Below are 18,327 nucleotides of genomic sequence, written 5' to 3'. Positions count from 1 at the left end.
TGGTTGTTCCGAGGTTTTTTCTAACTATAATGGAGTCAGGTAATCCCATGCGAATCATCGCCTTCAACTCACCAAATACAATCTCGCTATCATAAATTCCATCAACGCCAAATAACATAGTATTTGATACAACGTCATCAAATAACACACTAAACAGAGGTTGTTACTTTTACCATGGAAACGATAATAAATTATAGAATCAAAATTATTATACAAAGTTTTAAGAATAATGGAATATTACCCATAAGTTCTTAAATTTTAATTAAAAGAAAACCTTCTATACAAAAGCTGTACATACAATTATGATATTAGTGTCCGAAAAAAATTAATTAAAATTTACATATTCTGAAACTCCATTAAATTTTACGTATGAATGTATAGAAATTTTACTCATTCACCCATTTCAAGTCTTTTAATTATTTATTAAACTTGTTTCGTGGACTTAAAACTTGATACAAATAAATATATATGCAAAACTATGTTGAGTACGCCATAAAACTAAAGAAAACACTGCCACTAACCAAACTTGACAAAAAAGAGAACCATTCACAACCAAGCAAAGTCCCAGTCTATCACCGAAACAGTCCATTGTAGATATGAGATGGAACAGATGTAACTGTGAGAAATACAATGGTGTGGAAGAGGTAATGGAGAAAGGGGGAGGGGGAAGAGGGAGAGGAAGAGGTGCTTCAGAACCTCTAACAAACTACAAGGGGTAAGAGCGGAGCCAAGAGAATGAGTTACATTTCTTTGGATCAAATTTCTGCACATTTAAAAGATAAAACTGAAATTATTTCAATCATTTATTATCATAATACACTAACTTATTTACTTACTGACTTTTAAGGAAACCGTAGGTTTATTGCCGCCCTCACATAAGCCCACCATCGGTCCCTATCCTCAGCAAGATTAATCCAGTCTCGGCCATCACATTCCTCCTCCCTCAAATCCATTTTTATATTATCTTCCCATCTACCTCTCGGCCTCCATAAAGATCTTTTTCCCTCCGGCCTCCCAACTAACACTCTATATGCATTTCTGGATTCGCCCATACGTGCTACATGCCCTGCCCATCTCAAACGTCAGGATTTAATATTCCTAATTATGTCAGGTGATGAATGAATACAATGCTTGCAGTTTTGCTAGTGTAACTTTCTCCATTCTCCTGTAACTTCTTCCCTCTTAGTCCCAGATATTTTCCTAAGCACCTTATTTTCAAACACTCTTAACCTCTATTCCTCTATCAAAATGAGAGTTCAAGTTTCACAACCATACAGTACAACCAGTATTTTCAAACGAATAATAGCAGGCATTTCCCATATTTATTCTGCGTTTAATCTCCTCTCAAGTGTCATTTATATTTGTTACTGTTGCTCCAAGATATTTTAATTTTTCCACTTCTTCAAAGAATAAATTCCCAATTTTTATATTTCCATGTCGCACTATGTTCTGGTCCCGAGACACAATCATATACTTTGTCTTTTCGGGATTTAATTCCAAACCAATCTCTTCACTTCCTTCAAATAAAATTCCCGTGTTTTTCCTATGAGTTTGTGGATTTTCTCCTAAAACATTGACGTTATCCACATAGTATCGTCGGCTTGGTTGGCGCAGTTGGTATAGCGTTGGCCTTCTATGCCCGAGATTGTGGGTTCGATCCCGGGCCAGGTCGATGGCATTTAAGTGTGCTTAAATGTGACAGGCTCATGTCAGTAGATTTACTGTCATGTAAAAGGAGTCCTGCGGAACAAAATTCCAGCATACCGGCGACGCTGATATAACCACGACAGTTGGGAGCATCGTTAAATAAAACATAACATATATGGCCAGTTTGTCCAAGTAATGTTTAATTTTGCTTAAATTAACAGTCTGTTAATTTTTAACGCTTTGTTAATGTATTTTCCATTTGTTCAACATAATTTTGTTTAAGATAACCAATACTTAACTATAACGTCTGTTAGCACTATTTTAACTACGGCACTCAACAGCAGTTGGTAATGATTCTACACATGTAAGACAATTTTTGATTGGCTAAAATTAATCTTTAAATTCTATATTATAGAGTGAGTCATGAAACTTGCATAAAATGACAACCTGTTATAGTAGACCACGCTCCATAAACAAACAGTTGACAAATGAAAGTTGTAGGTGATGTGCTGAATAATAATTACAAAGTAAGGTTATATATCCTCATTGCTATTATGGATACGAAATACGAAAGAAATAAAATAAGACTGATGTATTTAAACAGTCCAAAGTATTTTTTAAATGTTATATTACCAGTCATATGCTAAACATTCCCTACAGAGAGACACAAAATATTACTTTCGCAACTTCTGTTCGAACAGCTGTAGAGACATCGGCCATATTTAACTAACTGTTAAACGAGTTAACTGCCCAAAATCCTACATTTATAATTAACAAACTGTTAACAATCTGTTAAACCAAACTGGTGTTGAAAACATACAATTTTATTAATTAACAAACTATTTAGAGTTTAACAGTCGTTAAATTTTCTAACAATACTTGGAAAAACCGGCCAATAGTATCATAACACACTGTTTCCTCAAATTGCCTGAGCGTATTGAGAATTAAATCAATGAATCTCCCAGAACATGCTGTGAAATGTTACATATAACAATATTTATCTCGAAAAGGAAGCAAAAACGGTGAAAATTGTATTAAAATTTTTGTTTGAAAAACCTCAAAGAATAATTCCCTTAAATTTTTTGGCATTACTTATGGGTCACCTTGTATGTTAGACTAGTGGCCCGTTTGTCCAAGTAATGTATAATTTTGATTAACGAATGTTAAATTAACAGTCTGTTTATTTTTAACGCTTTGTTAATGTATTTTCCATTTGTTCCACATAATTTTGTTTAAATAACCAGCACTTAACTATAACGTCTATTAGCACTATTTTAACTACTCAACAGCAGCTGGTAATGATTCTAGACATGTAAGACAATTTGTGATTGGCTAAAATTAATCTTTAAATTCTATATTATAGAGTGAGTCATGAAACTTGCATAAAATGACAACCTATTATAGTAGGCCACGCTCTATAAACAAACAGTTGACAAATGAATGTTGTAGGTGACGTGCTGAATAATAATTACAAAATAAGGTTATATTTCCTCATTGCTATTATGGATACGAAATACGAAAGAAATAAAATAACACTGATGTATTTAAGCAGTGCAAAGTATTATTTAAATGTTATATTACCAGTCATATGCTAATCATTCCCTACAGAGAGACACAAAATATTAATTTCGCAACTTCTGTTCGAACAGCTGTAGAGACATCGGCCATATTTAACTAACTGTTAAAAGAGTTAACTGCCCGAAATCCTACATTTAAAATTAACAAACTGTTAACAATCTGTTAAACCAACTGGTGTTGAAAACATACATCATCATCATCATCATCATCATCATCATCATCATCTTCACTTCATGGTTTAGGCTCAGTGCCTGTTCCGTCTTCACATTTTATTCAGTTCCACCTCTTCCTAGGACGTCCGACATCTCTTTTGCCTTTAGGTTGGTACTGTTGTATCAGTGCTGGAATTCTTTCATTATCCATTCCAGACAGGTGTTCTTTCCATTTTTCTTTACAATCTTCAACTTTTTCGTTTATGTTGTATATATTTAATTCTTTACGGATATCCTCATTTCTTATCAGATCCCTTCTTGTACATCCCTTTACTCTGCGAAGAAACATCATCTCTGCAGCCTGTAATTTACTTTTATCTCGTTCTTTAATTATCCATGATTCGCTTCTATATGTCAACACGGGTACTGCCATAGTTTTATAGAACTTTAGTTTTGTTTCTTTTCTAGTTTTATTTTTTAGTGTTCTATTTATTGTTCCGCATATCCACTGGAATTTGCTTATTTTGTTGTCAATATCTCTATCTACTTGAAAACATAACTTATTAATTAATAAATTGTTTAGAGTTTAACAGTCGTTAAATTTTCTAACATTACTTGGAAAAACCGGCCATAGAAGTTTCAAATTAGAGTCAAGTTGATTGGATTTTTTAAAAGAAAAATTAAACGTTAAAAATGCAGTTTTCTTAAAAATTGAAATAAATTTCAAGTTGTCTCTCTTTTGAGAAGACCCGTCAAAATATTAATAAATCATTTAACAAAGTAAGGAATCAAAAAAATGAATGGTTCACGTTCGGACGAACTAAAAGTCGGCAATTGAGGGAGATCTTGCGGAACAGAAGTTTTGAATCATGGTGTAAATTACCTCATAAGGGCAAAGGTGTTATCCTGTATTCTGAGTGCCCCAAGGCAAATTCCTGGATGTCATCAAAAGCAAATTTATCAATTTCAGAATACATCAATGCAGTTAAAATGTCCAGCAATCTATCTGCGATTAGATCTGTGCCCGGCAGAAGTTTCAACACAACCCGTTGTCGCCATCCCGGCTGCAACGAGACGGAAACTCTTGGTCACGTGTTGGGGTTCTATCGGATAACGGAGCTGCTGCGCAACAATCGACACCATAAGGCCAGGACCGGTATTGCTGATGTCCTCAAGCGTCGTGGATGGGAAGTACACGAGGAGATCCACTGCGTTTCATCCTTAGATTCGAACAGAAGAGCAGATATTGTAGCCATCCACAGGACTAAATCTAAGGGAATAGTTCTTGATCCTACAATCCGGTTCGAGAGGAATGCCCTGCAAGCACAACACGTTGATGAGGAGAAGAAATCCATTTATGAGTCCTGCATCCCTTATCTAAGTGAGAAATATAACATTCCCATTAGTCAGTGGAGTGTTTCTTGTCTTTTGTTTGGTGCACGTGGCACACTTCCTAAATTCACATGTGATATTTTAAAAGCACTCGGATTTCGATTTTTTGAAATTCAAAAAAATTTGTTGAATATTCTTAAGGATTCAATCCAAATATTACATTACCATTTATATTTTGGCCATTGATGATTCTGTTGGCTTTGCATTTCTCTGAATTTTTTACTAAATACTTCCTGTCTTTCTAAATTATTCTGTAGTGCTTTTATTCTGGATCTTTATGGTCACCCTTATTGAGGGCAGATTATTTTGTTTTAAATATTTATATATAGAATGAATTAATAAACCGTTCAATCCATCAACGATTAGTAGGTAGCCTATATCTCGGTATGGCACAGTTATCAAATATACCAATGAGGAAGCTGTTTACAAATGTAGCAGAAATAAATTGGGGTCATGGTAAACCAGTAATCGCCTTAACGCTGAAATGAATGAGACGCGTCTGAAGGACCGCAATGCTGCAGGCCGAATTTGTACAGCGGAGCGGGCAATTAATGTGGCACTGAGCTGTACAATGTGTTACGTAGTTAAGTTTGTGGTAGCACGCAGCCTAAGAGCGAGTGCCAGCAATCAGCTGCGAGAAATGTGATTTACTGTTTATCTGAGTGCACTGCAAATCTAAACGAATTACAAGCACTTCCTAACAGAATTACAAACACATTAAATAGTTCGGAATTTCTCCGTAGATTTTATTACATAATAGCTCACAACAGTGCATGACTTTGTGATTCATGTTCAGTTTATGGCTAAGACCAATAAATTATAGTTTCACTGAATGGCGATAATTATATCGCTTATATACAGGGTCATTCACGAATAATGCCCCGCACTTTAGGAATAAATTCTATAGGGTAACCAAGGGTAAATGGGGTCAAAAGTAACAAATCTTTAATTTTATTGTTAACTAGCCGTACCCGTGCGCTCCGCTGCACCCGTTAGAAATAAATATAAAGTAATTACATAAATAAAATAGGACATTTGATCCAGGGAACATTCGTGTTTGATAGAAGGATAAATCGTTTAATATGTTACTTAATTTAAATTGCATCCACATAATTAAAATGTGATCATTTTGGTCCAGAGACTCCCATTTGGTGCAATGACAATTCCTTCAACATGTTTCTTAATTTTTATTACATGCAACCATAGTTTAATGAAGATTGACATCATTTAGATTTAATGTGCATATTTTATTTTACTTGTTATAGGTTTCCATTGAATTATGGTAATAACTTAATTTTAACCCTTGTTTTCTACGTATTGAGTAAATGGCGCTTGGCCCACTATGGTTGTGAACCCTTCAAATAACTTAAATTATATTATATTATATTATATTATATTATATTATATTATATTATATTATATTATATTATATTATATTATTAATATTAGTATTGTATTGTATTGTATTGTATTGTATTGCATTTCATTGCATTACATTATGTTATATTATATTATGTCAGAAGTTACTGTAATAACATTATAGCATTATGTCCATCTAGAGAAACTGTACTTTCCAATGGTGAAATAATAATTCATTATACAAATCGGCTAATTTAGCTTCCGATATTTCATAAAAAACACAGAAACATTCTCTGTAGGCTATCTTTCATAGCTTTCGATTGTTGCTGTCTAAGGCCCCTTATAGACGAAGTCATTTGTTTTTAATTCATTACACGGCCTTAGATGGCAGTTATTTTAATTTAAAACTCATTTATCTCATTAAATATCAGTCCTATCAAAATTTTTCAGGGAATAAAACTTATCGCAAATTATTTTTAAAGAAACGTTTGTTATGTAACATTTTTCACAAAAATCAATAATAAGCGAAATATTTCAATTTATTTAATTCAGGCCCCCTTATAACCCCCCTTTTAAATAATGTATTTTGAATGCCATATAGCCTAAAATCTAAGTTACAACGGACTTAATTTATATTCCAATTTTCATCGAAATCGGTTCAGCCATTATAGCGTGAAAAGGTAACAAACATACAGACAGACGGACAGACAGACAGACAGACAGACATAAATTTCAAAAAAGTGATTTTCGGTTTCAGGGTGGTTAATTATATATATATATATTAGGATCAATTATTTTTGGAAAATCGAAAATTACCAGAAAATTTTCGGCTACAGATTTATTATTATTATAGATTTCATAATATATTACACTCATAACATATCATTAATTACAGCCACATGTAAGTACTACATTCCCAAAAATACAGTATTTCGTTTTTACTCTAAACTAACTGTCTGTACATGAACTGAAATATTTCACTGCAGTCACCCTTTACCCTTCTGTATAAGGATAAATGGGGCCAGTATTTAGGAAAAATCGGGTCACAATTTTTCCCTCCATATACCTGCACGGAACGTTAAAATCAATATTGAATTGATTCGATTTAACACTTTACACCTTTCACAAAGAAGCACTGTTTTCTTTTCTGCACCAACTAACTGCGTTGCAGTGTAGTCCAAAACCACATGGTATGTTAAAGAGTTCCCGAGTAGCTCAGTGGTAGAGCTTTGGTATGTTAAACCAAAGGTCCCGGGTTCGATACCCGGCTCCGGAACAATTTTTCCCTCGAAATTATTCAAATCAACTTTACAGGGAGTTATACCTGAAATCTTGATTTGCACATGCATACAGTTTGAAAATTCTAGACACAAGTTAATTTTCTTGTTCTGGAGTAAACGTAGTTTGACGGCCTTTACTTTTCAAGTGGTTGACGTCGTTGCAGACATGAATGAGGAACTCCTTACAACTCAGCAGCATGACGTTGGCTTCTTCCCTCCCGAAATGCTTTAATAGCCTTCTGCATGTCGTTCTCAGTCCACGAATTTGACGTTTTCCTTTTACATTTAACCATCTGTCACAAAGAATTGAAAATAAATACTTAATTTGAGTGGACTGGCCCTATTTGTCCGAAGTTACTGACCCTATTTAACCAAAATTTAGAACGTTTTTGCGCTAGAGGTTGGTACTGAATACTGCTTCGACGAAGGCGTTAATAGCCATACTCTTTCTAAAAAGCTTAAATTTAATATTGAAAGTTAATCGCACAAATTCTCTGCAATAGTTGTTGTAAAATAATAAAGGAACCGTAAATCATTATTTAAAATGTATAAAATACTCTTAACTCACCTTTATATTCTCTCTATTCTTTTATTGTCAACACAAAGAATACACACACCAGCTAGCATCAATGGCACTCAACGTGTACAGGAAGTTCTCTTCCTGACCAGTATATGGCAGCACTTGCTTGAACTGGTTTATGCTTGAATATGGAGACAGGGTTTTGAAATTGACCCGATTTAACCTCTGACCCGATTTATACTGAGTTACCCTAAGTCACTCTGAACATAAAATGCCATGTGAACATAGGTCCGATTACACCAGACCTGCAGAACTGTAACTCCTCAGAGCGACTGTCTTCGTATCACTTCTACCCCACCCACCTTTTATACCAGTGTTGTTATAGCGTTCTAGTTGCGCTCGGCTGTATCAACATTAATTCTCGCGGCGGCAGGTATACAATACGCTATCAAGAATTATAAATGAACCGATAATAAAATCCTTTGAAACATACCTTTAGAAAGTAAGAGAAAAATGAATGAGGGAAATAAATAGGTTAAAAGACATGTAACATAAATTTTAAAATGTATGTGTGCTAATAATGTAAGAAGATCTATCTATGTGCATCGTCCTATTACTAGTAAAGCCGATTAAGTCCACTTTTTGTGTAAAATAAGTTAAGTACAGTCCCCGACTTGTCTTTCTGTGCTCTGTATTCTACTAAAATGAAATAAGTCCGAAATGTTGCTTGCAGGCAACAAACCGATTACTTTATTTGAAGAATTTATTATGATTTTTCGTGCATTAATAAAGTTTTAATTCCTGTTTTTACAAAACTTGTATTACTGATCTTGACTGGTTTTACTAATAATAGGACGATAATAAATTATACGTTGATAAGTGAGTGATAGCTATATGACCGGATGTCAATGCTGTCATTCAACATTGTAACGCACTCCAGCCAAATAAATATAAATAAATAAATAAGTAAATACATAAGTAAGTAAGTAAGAAAGTAAGAAATTAAGTAAGTAAATAAATAAATAAATAAATAAGTACGTAAATAAATAAATAAGTAAAGAAATAAATAAATATATAAGTAAATAAATAAGTAAAATAATAAATATATAAATAAATAATTAAGTAACTAAGTAGGCCTAAATAATAAATAAGTAATTAAATAAGAAAATAAGTAAGTAAGTAAATAAGTGAACAAAGAAACAAACAAACAAACAAATAATACGAGTACTGCAGTTTAAAGAAAACTGGAACATGGCAAAATCTAAACCCGTGCAGGAATACTACTTCCAAAGGAAATAGTAATATGGTTATTTTCTTGTTGAAGACGAAATAATTGTTTGTTTACTGTGTCCCATCCAATTTATTTCCACTCGTCATTTCAATATTAAACTACATTTCAACAAAGTCCATATTAAGAATTATAGAATGCACACACTTTTGGTTAAGTTCATTATTACGAACTGTATATTGATTATTTATTTATATACTGTAAAATTAAGGACGTCACTCGTTGTGTTCATTTTGAATTGAAATTAATAGTGACTTTCAAGGTTCATTACTTAAATGCCATAAATTTATGTTTCGGTAGGTGATGGGAGGAGGAAAGTTTTCGAAAACCTAAAACAGGTTAGGTGCAAAGAAATCTCAAAGAAACTACCGACAGGATATCTAGCATAATTGTAAAACTTGAAACGAGATGACGCATTATAAAAACAATGAATTTATTACAATCCTTTTTGAAAATTACATGCCGCCACTGATGGACCTTTGACGACAAGAGAAGGTAAATAACTCTACGCGAAAGCCGATCATCCCCAATAGAAGTGAGTGAGGCTGACGTCATATTTCCCCTTCTTACGGGTTCTGAAGGCCTGGTCTATATTATGTCGAGTGTAAAGGACTAGGTCGTATATATATATATATATATATATATATATATATATATATATATATATATATATTTATGACAGTTAATATCTGTGATTGTTTGAAAAGTGGTCAACAATGTTCAAGATAGTTTGATTGACATAGAATTCTAATACCTTTCTTGTGCAAAATCAAGACACTCCCAATTTTGCTACCATTTCCCCAGAAAATTAAGGCATACCGAATTATCGACTGAAAGAACGAAAAGTAGGAACGCGTAGTACACCATTTGTCGTCCACATTGAATTTGGATATCCAATAAAGCTTGCACTTGAAAGCTTCATAATAGTACATTATGCAACGAGCCTATAATGGTAGTAATTAAGACGCGAGTATGTTTATGAAACGAGCGCAAGCGAGTTTCGTAAAGATACTCGCGTCTTAATTACCATTATAGTCCAGTTTCATAAGACTTTTTATGCTCGACCATATTTCTAACTTGAAATTATTCATAAGTATTCATCTTATTCTTTTCTGACTGAGGAGCGGAACTGACCTTGTGCAATACCTCGTAAATTGTGAGATGTGCGCAGACGCGAAAGTATTGATTTTTTCCGAGAAACAAATGTCGACATTGACCTTGATATAATCTACAGAGTAAAATAAACATTAATCTTGATATAACCTTGAAATTGAATTAGACATTGAAAAACAAGATGACAAATTGAATTTATTTGAATATTATTTACAATTAACGCTAATTATTATAGTAACAGAACTGACTTTATTTCAAATATAGGTGATTTATTGATTTATTGTTGTCTTTCGATTGCATATCCGAGAATAATCGATACTTGCGCTTTCATATTGCTACAATGGTGTTTTCTGATTGGTGGAACACCTGAACTTTAATGAATAGGTTTACTTTAATGAGGTCCATTAAAGGGCTGCTACCAGGTGTATAATTACTACATTTCGGCATGGTCGAGCATAAAATAAATTTTAAGACTATTACTTTCATAACGAGTTCGTGAAGTCGATCCTGAATTTTTGGTAGAAAAACCTAGGCCAATACAAGTAATATGTTTCTCTGTCAACATAATGGATTATTATTATTATTATTATTATTATTATTATTATTATTATTATTATTATTATTATTTCATATCATAACAAAATCACATTAATATCAACTAATCTATGTAATACGAGACATCATTATGGAGAAGAATATGATGTAACCTTAATACCATTTCTTTAACGAATTTCATGTAAGAACGTGGTCGTTTTCCGAGAGATAATTATCGTTATCTTTTGAGATATTCTCTTAACATGTCTTTCAAATTACATAGACACTGTATATAAAAGTAAATGGGAATAGCATTGCCGCTACATTAAGTTTTCAATGGGTATGGATCCTAATAAAAACTCTTGTCTTTATTATATACTCTAGCTCCGATGAGAGAACAGATACTCCTCACATATCATAAATTTCTTAACTATTCAAGTCACCGATTTTAATACTCCGTTAACCTACCTTCCTGGAGACTCTGATATCTGACTTTCGTGGCCGTCTCAGGGGTTTTGCACGTGAAGTTTAATAGAGCTTTTTTAAATAACTAGGTTAAAATGTCTTCCAATTCAAATATGCTGTAAAGTGGAGTCAAGTGATGGAGAAACTAAACTTCTGATCCTATTATTATGAAAATGAATCCATTAAATAACTCGAGAGAATCAATTTTCTGTAAACACTTGTGAAAGACACAGTTTAACATGGAGCTTGAAATATTCGTACTTGTGACGAAATCATTATATTATTATTATTATTATTATTATTATTATTATTATTATTATTATTATTACGGTCAGCGCGTCTGGCTGCGAAACCAGGTGGCCCGGGTTCGAATCCCGGTCGGGGCAAGTTACCTGGGTGAGGTTTTTCTGAGGTTTTCCCTCAACCCAATACGAGCAAATGCTGGGTAACTTTCGGTGCTGGACCCCGGACTCATGTCACCGGCATTATCAACCTTCATTTCTTTCAGATGCTAAATAACCTAGATGTTGATACAGCGTCGTAAAATGACCCAATAAAATATATAAAATACAATCATTATTATTATTATTATTATTATTATTATTATTATTATTATTATTATTATTCTCAAAAGTAATTTTCATATTGCTGCATATTAGCTTGAATAAATTGGACTTACTTACTGGCTTTTAAGGAACCCGGAGGCTCATTGCCGCCCTCACATAAGCCCGACATATGTCCCTATCCTGAGCAAGATTAATCCATTCTCTATCATCATATCCCACCTCCCTCAAATCCATTTTAATATTATCTTCCCATCTACGTCTCGGCCTCCCTAAAGGTATTTTTCCCTCCGGCCTCCCAACTAACACTCTATATGCATTTCTGGATTCGCCCACACGTGCTACATGCCCTGCCCATCTCAAACGTCTGGATTTAATGTTCCTATTTACATCAGATGAAGAATACAATGCGTGCAGTTCTGTGTTGTGTAACTTTCTCCATTCTCCTGTAATGTCATCCCTCTTAGCCCAAAATATTTTCCTAACCACCTTATTCTCAAACACCCTTAACCTATGTTCCTCTCTCAAAGTGAGAGTCCAACTTTCACAACCATAAAGAACAACCGGTAATATAACTGTTTTATAAATTCTAACTTTCACATTTTTTGACAGCAGACTGGATGATAAAACTTCTCAACCGAATAATAAGAGGCATTTCCCATATTTATTCTGTGTTTAATTTCCTCCCGAGTATCATTTATATTTGTTACTGTTGATCCAAGGTATTTGAACTTATTCACCTCTTCAAAAGTTAAATTTCCAATTCTTATATTTCCATTTCGTACAATATTCTGTTCATGAGACATAATCATATACTTCGTCTTTTCGGGATTTACTTCCAAACCTATCTCCTTACTTGCTTCCAGTAAAATTTCCGTATTTTCCCTAATCGTTTGTGGATTTTCTCCTAACATATTCACATCATCCGCATAGACAAGCAGCTGATGTAACCCGTTCAATTCCAAACCCTCTCTGTTATCCTGAACTTTCCTAATGGCATACTTTTGAGCAAAGTTAAAAAGTAAAGGTGATAGTGTATCTCCTTCCTTTAGCCCACAGTGATTTGGAAATGCATCTGAAAGAAACTGACCTATACGAACTCTGCTGTACGTTTCACTGAGACACATTTTAATTAATCGAACTATTTTCTTGGGAATACCAAATTCAATAAGAATATTCAATAAAACTTTTCTCATATGCCTTTATGAAATCTATGAATAACTGATGTACTGTACCTTTATACTCCCATTTTTTCTCCATTATCTGTCAAATACAAAATATCTGATCATTAGTTGATCTATTACGCCTAAAACCACACTGATGATCCCCAATGATTTCATCTACATATGGAGTTAATTTTCTCAAAAGAATATTGGACAAAATTTTGTACGACGTCAACAAAAGTGATATTCCTCGAAAGTTACTACAGTTAATCTTGTCTCCCTTCTTAAAAATAGGTACGATTATGGACTCCTTCCATTGTTCTGGTACAATTTCCTTTTCCCAAATAGCAAGTACAAGCTTATAAATTTCATTACGTAATGCGCTTCCACCCTCTTGTATTAATTCTGCTGGAATTTGATCGATACCTGGAGACTTATAATTTTTCAGATTTTCTATCGCAATTTCGATTTCAGAAAGTGTGGGTTCGGGTATAAATTGCTCAGCAGTTTGTATTTCGACTAGATTATATTATATAGATGTCAATCTCCAAAACTAAAATATTGACATCACTTGAGGATAAAATGATAGACAAAATAAGTAGATTCAATTCAACTTCAAAATTTCATACATGAATAGAGAAATTAAAGAATTTCGAAAGTTGCATGGTGCCATATTTTGTGTAGCCTACTTATGTTCCAACTATAACCTAAATATTCGATATCAGATCACCAGTACATTGGGTATACCTCATCACAACACTTCCCGATACTGTTCATCATTCACCGTTTCAATTTCTCGTCATTGAAACTCCCTACCACATACCTCAAGGGGCTGTCACACATTTACTACTTTCGCTAGCCGGTCGTCAAATAGCCTGCTTAAACTGTGATATTTCTTAAAACATAATTTTTATATCATCTGATTTTCATTTTTAATGTATAAATTTTCTCTATTATTTTAATAATTCCTTCAATTGACATTGATGTAATTGTTTGACTCTTAGAATTACATATAACGATATAACTAAACTTACTCTTACAATATTTGAAAATGGAAGAGGAGAACTTATGCATTTAACTATGCTAATATGAATGAATGAATGAATGAATGAATGAATGAATAAATGAATAAATGAAAAAAAAATGAATAAATTAATAAATAAATAAGTAAGTAACTAAGTAAGTAAGTATGTAAATAAATAAATAATAAATAAATAAATAAATAATTAAATAACTAAATTAATAAATAAATAACTAAATAACTCAATAACCTATATAAGTAATAAATAAAATAAATAAACAAATAAAATAAGTAACTAAATAAAATAAATAACTAAATAAAATAACTAACTAACTAGCTTGCTAGCTAACTAATTAACTAACTAACTAACTAGCTTGCTAGCTACCTAGCTAACTAACTACCTTGCTAGCTAACTAACTAAGTGAATAACTAAATAACTAAACTAAATAAATAAATAAATAACTAAATAAATAAATAACTAAATAACTAAATAAATAACTAAATAAATAAATAACTAAATAAATAACTAAATAAATAAGTAAATAAAATAATTAAAATAAGTGAAATAAATAAATGAATAAAATAAACAAATAAATAAAATAACTAACTAACTAGCTTGCTAGCTAACTAGCTAACTAACTAACTAACTAACTAACTAACTAACTAAGTGACTAACTAAGTGACTAACTAAGTGACTAACTAACTAACTAAGTGAATAACTAAGTGAATAAATAAATAACTAAACTAAATAACTAAATAAATAAATAAATAACTAAATAGATAACTAAATAACTAAATAATTAAATAAATAAATAAAATCAATAAAATAAATAAAATAAGTAAAATAAATAAATAAAATAAATACAATAAACAAATAAATAAAATAAATAAATAAATATAATAAATAAATAAATAAAATAAATAAATAAAATAACTAAGTAAATAAATAAATATATAACTAAATAAATAAAATAAATAAAATAAATAAATAAAATAAATAAAAAATAAAAAATAAGAATTATAAAATAAATAAATAAATGAGTTATTAAGTGAATGAGTGAACGAATGAATTAATGAATAAATAAATAAATAATCCAATAAACAAACAGGTAAACAGGTAAGTAAATGAATAAGTAGTATAAAAATAAATAAAATAAAAAATAAATAAATACATAAATGAATGAAATTATTAGTTAATTAGTTAATGAATGAACGAAGAATAAGTAAGTAAATAAATTATACAGAATAATTCACGAGGATTCACCGTCATTTACGGAGCTTATTTTCGAAGACATTCTGAGCAAAAAAATGTGCACAAATAATGCTTTCAGCTTCCAGGTCAAGAATCTGCAATTAAAAGGGGGACGTCTGCAGTTCCGGTGAGGGAGTAATAGTGTGGTCAGCGTCCAGCGGAGGCGCATTCCACTGCTGGAGAAGCTGTCCAACTTGAGTGACGGCAGCGAACACAAGAATTTTGTTTCTTCAGCTCGCAACTCCAACTTCGTTCAGATGTATGCATAATGGCACAATAGGCTAGCATTCAAATAAGTTGAAGAAATAATTTTATTTTACTGCAGTGTTTTTAGCTCTCTTCTAAACCCAAGGGTTGTGGGTTCAAACCCGCCTGGGGTTGATGAATATTTCAGGACACAAAAAAACCCGGACCGCAAGTCCTCCGGGAGGAACTTTAAGTCGTGTGTCAGGTGCTTCTTACCACGTTAAAGACCTCCAAACCTAAATAAGAACCTCTGGACTAAATTTCTCCTCTCACGCGGTCTGTATATTAAATTGTCATCAAAATTACTATTCTTTTAGAGATCCAGTTGTTTCCAATTTGTTTATCAATCGCAGTATTGTGTTTCTTTGGAGGGATTACGAACACTAAATACTCTCTGGTATGCCCTTTGAGTTGCTGTAATTGAATTCGTAATCCAGTATTGATTCACAAGGAAGAGCAGTTGATTTAATGTGTACTGCATTTTCAGTGACTAAAACGAAATGTCGAAAACAGCTGCCAACAATAAAGAATAATGAATAAACATCTGCGCATCTAGTGACTTACTTACTTACTTACAAATGGCTTTTAAGGAATCCGAAGGTTCATTGCCGCCCTCACATAAGCCCGCCAGCGGTCCCTATCCTGTGCAAGATTAATCCAGTCTCTATCATCATACCCCACCTCCCTCAAATCCATTTTAATATTATCCTCCCATCTACGTCTCGGCCTCCCTAAAGGTCTTTTTCCCTCCGGTCTCCCAACTAACACTCTATATGCATTTCTGGATTCGCCCATACGTGCTACATGCCCTGCCCATCTCAAACGTCTGGATTTAATGTTCCTAATTATGTCAGGTGAAGAATATAATGCGTGCAGTTCTGTGTTGTGTATCTTTCTCCATTCTCCTGTAACTTCATCCCGCTTAGCCCCAAATATTTTCCTTAGCACCTTATTCTCAAACACCATGAACTTATGTTCCTCTCTCAGAGTGAGAGTCCAAGTTTCACAACCATACAGAAGAACCGGTAATATAACTGTTTTATAAATTCTAACTTTCAGATTTTTGGACAGCAGACTGGATGATAAGAGCTTCTCAACCGAATAATAACACGCATTTCCCGTATTTATTGAATTTTTCCACCTCTTCGAAGGATAAATCTCCAATTTTTATATTTCCATTTCGTACAATATTCTGGTCACGAGACATAATCATATACTTTGTCTTTTCGGGATTTACTTCCAAACCGATCGCTCTACTTGCTTCAAGTAAAATTTCCGTATTTTCCCTAATCGTTTGTGTATTTTCTCCTAACATATTCACGTCATCCGCATAGACAAGAAGCTGATGTAACCCGTTCAATTCCAAACCCTGCCTGTTATCCTGAACTTTCCTAATGGCATATTCTAGAGCGAAGTTAAAAAGTAAAGGTGATAGTGCATCTCCCTGCTTTAGCCCGCAGTGAATTGGAAAAGCATCAGATAGAAACTGACCTATACGGACTCTGCTGTATGTTTCACTGAGACACATTTTAATTAATCGAACTAGTTTCTTGGGAATACCAAATTCAATAAGAATATCATATAATACTTCCCTCTTAACCGAGTCATAAGCCTTTTTGAAATCTATGAATAACTGATGTACTGTATCCTTATACTCCCATTTTTTCTCCATTATCTGTCGAATACAAAAAATCTGATCAATAGTCGATCTATTACGCCGAAAACCGCACTGATGATCCCCAATAATTTCATCTACGTACGGAGTTAATCTTCTCAAAAGAATATTGGACAAAATTTTGTACGACGTCAACAAAAGTGATATTCCTCGAAAGTTACCACAGTTGGTTTTGTCCCCCTTTTTAAAAATAGGTACAATTATGGACTCCTTCCATTGTTCTGGTACAATTTCCTTTTCCCAAATAGCAAGTACAAGTTTATAAATTTCGCTATATAATGTACTCCCACAATCTTGTATTAATTCTGCTGGAATTTGATCGATACCTGGAGACTTGTACTTTTTCAGATTTTCTATCGCAATTTCTACTTCTGAAAGCGTGGGTTCGGGTATAAATGGCTCAGCATTTTGTATTTCAATTTCGTCCCGATCATTTCTATTTGGCCTATGTACATTTAGTAGTTGCGCAAAATGAAGAATTTTTAACATTTGTTATAGAGGTAATCTCCCAAGATACTCTACATTTCAAGTATAAGTTAACAAATTATTGGGCTAGCATCACTTGTTTTGAAATAAATAAATAAATAATTAAATAAATAAATAATTGATTAAATAAATAATTAAATAAATAATTAAATCAGTAATTAATTAAGTAATTAAATAAATAATTAATTAATTAATTAATTAACTAATAAATATATAAATAATTAACTAAATAAATGAATAAATAAATGCAACAATAAATAAATAAATACATGAATAAATAAATAAATAAATAAATGAATAAATAAATAAATGAATAAATAAATAAATGTATATAAATACATAAATAAATGAATAATTAAATAAATAAATGAATAAATGAATGAATAAATAAATAAATATATATAAATACATAAATAAATAAATACACAAACACACAAACAAATAAACAAATAAATAAATAAGTAAATAAGTAAATAAATAAATAACTAAATAAATAAATAAAATAATAAATAAATAAGTAGATAAGTAAGTATATAAATAAATAAATGAAATTAATTATAAATAAATAAATAAGTGAGTAAGTAAATAAGTAA

The 18,327-nt window shown here is 32.2% G+C and overlaps 1 non-coding gene across 1 annotated transcript; it reads left to right on the top strand.

The window, feature by feature from the left end:
* The first annotated feature begins 7,332 nt into the window (after positions 1 to 7,332).
* On the top strand, positions 7,333 to 7,404 carry TRNAN-GUU (transfer RNA asparagine (anticodon GUU)). Its single transcript has one exon. It is a non-coding gene; the product is annotated as a tRNA-Asn (tRNA).
* The last annotated feature ends 10,923 nt before the right edge of the window (positions 7,405 to 18,327 follow it).

The sequence above is a fragment of the Periplaneta americana genome, chromosome 7 (genome assembly GCF_040183065.1).
Source record: "Periplaneta americana isolate PAMFEO1 chromosome 7, P.americana_PAMFEO1_priV1, whole genome shotgun sequence".
NCBI lineage: Eukaryota > Metazoa > Arthropoda > Insecta > Blattodea > Blattidae > Periplaneta > Periplaneta americana.
This window is presented reverse-complemented; position numbering and strand designations above follow the sequence as displayed.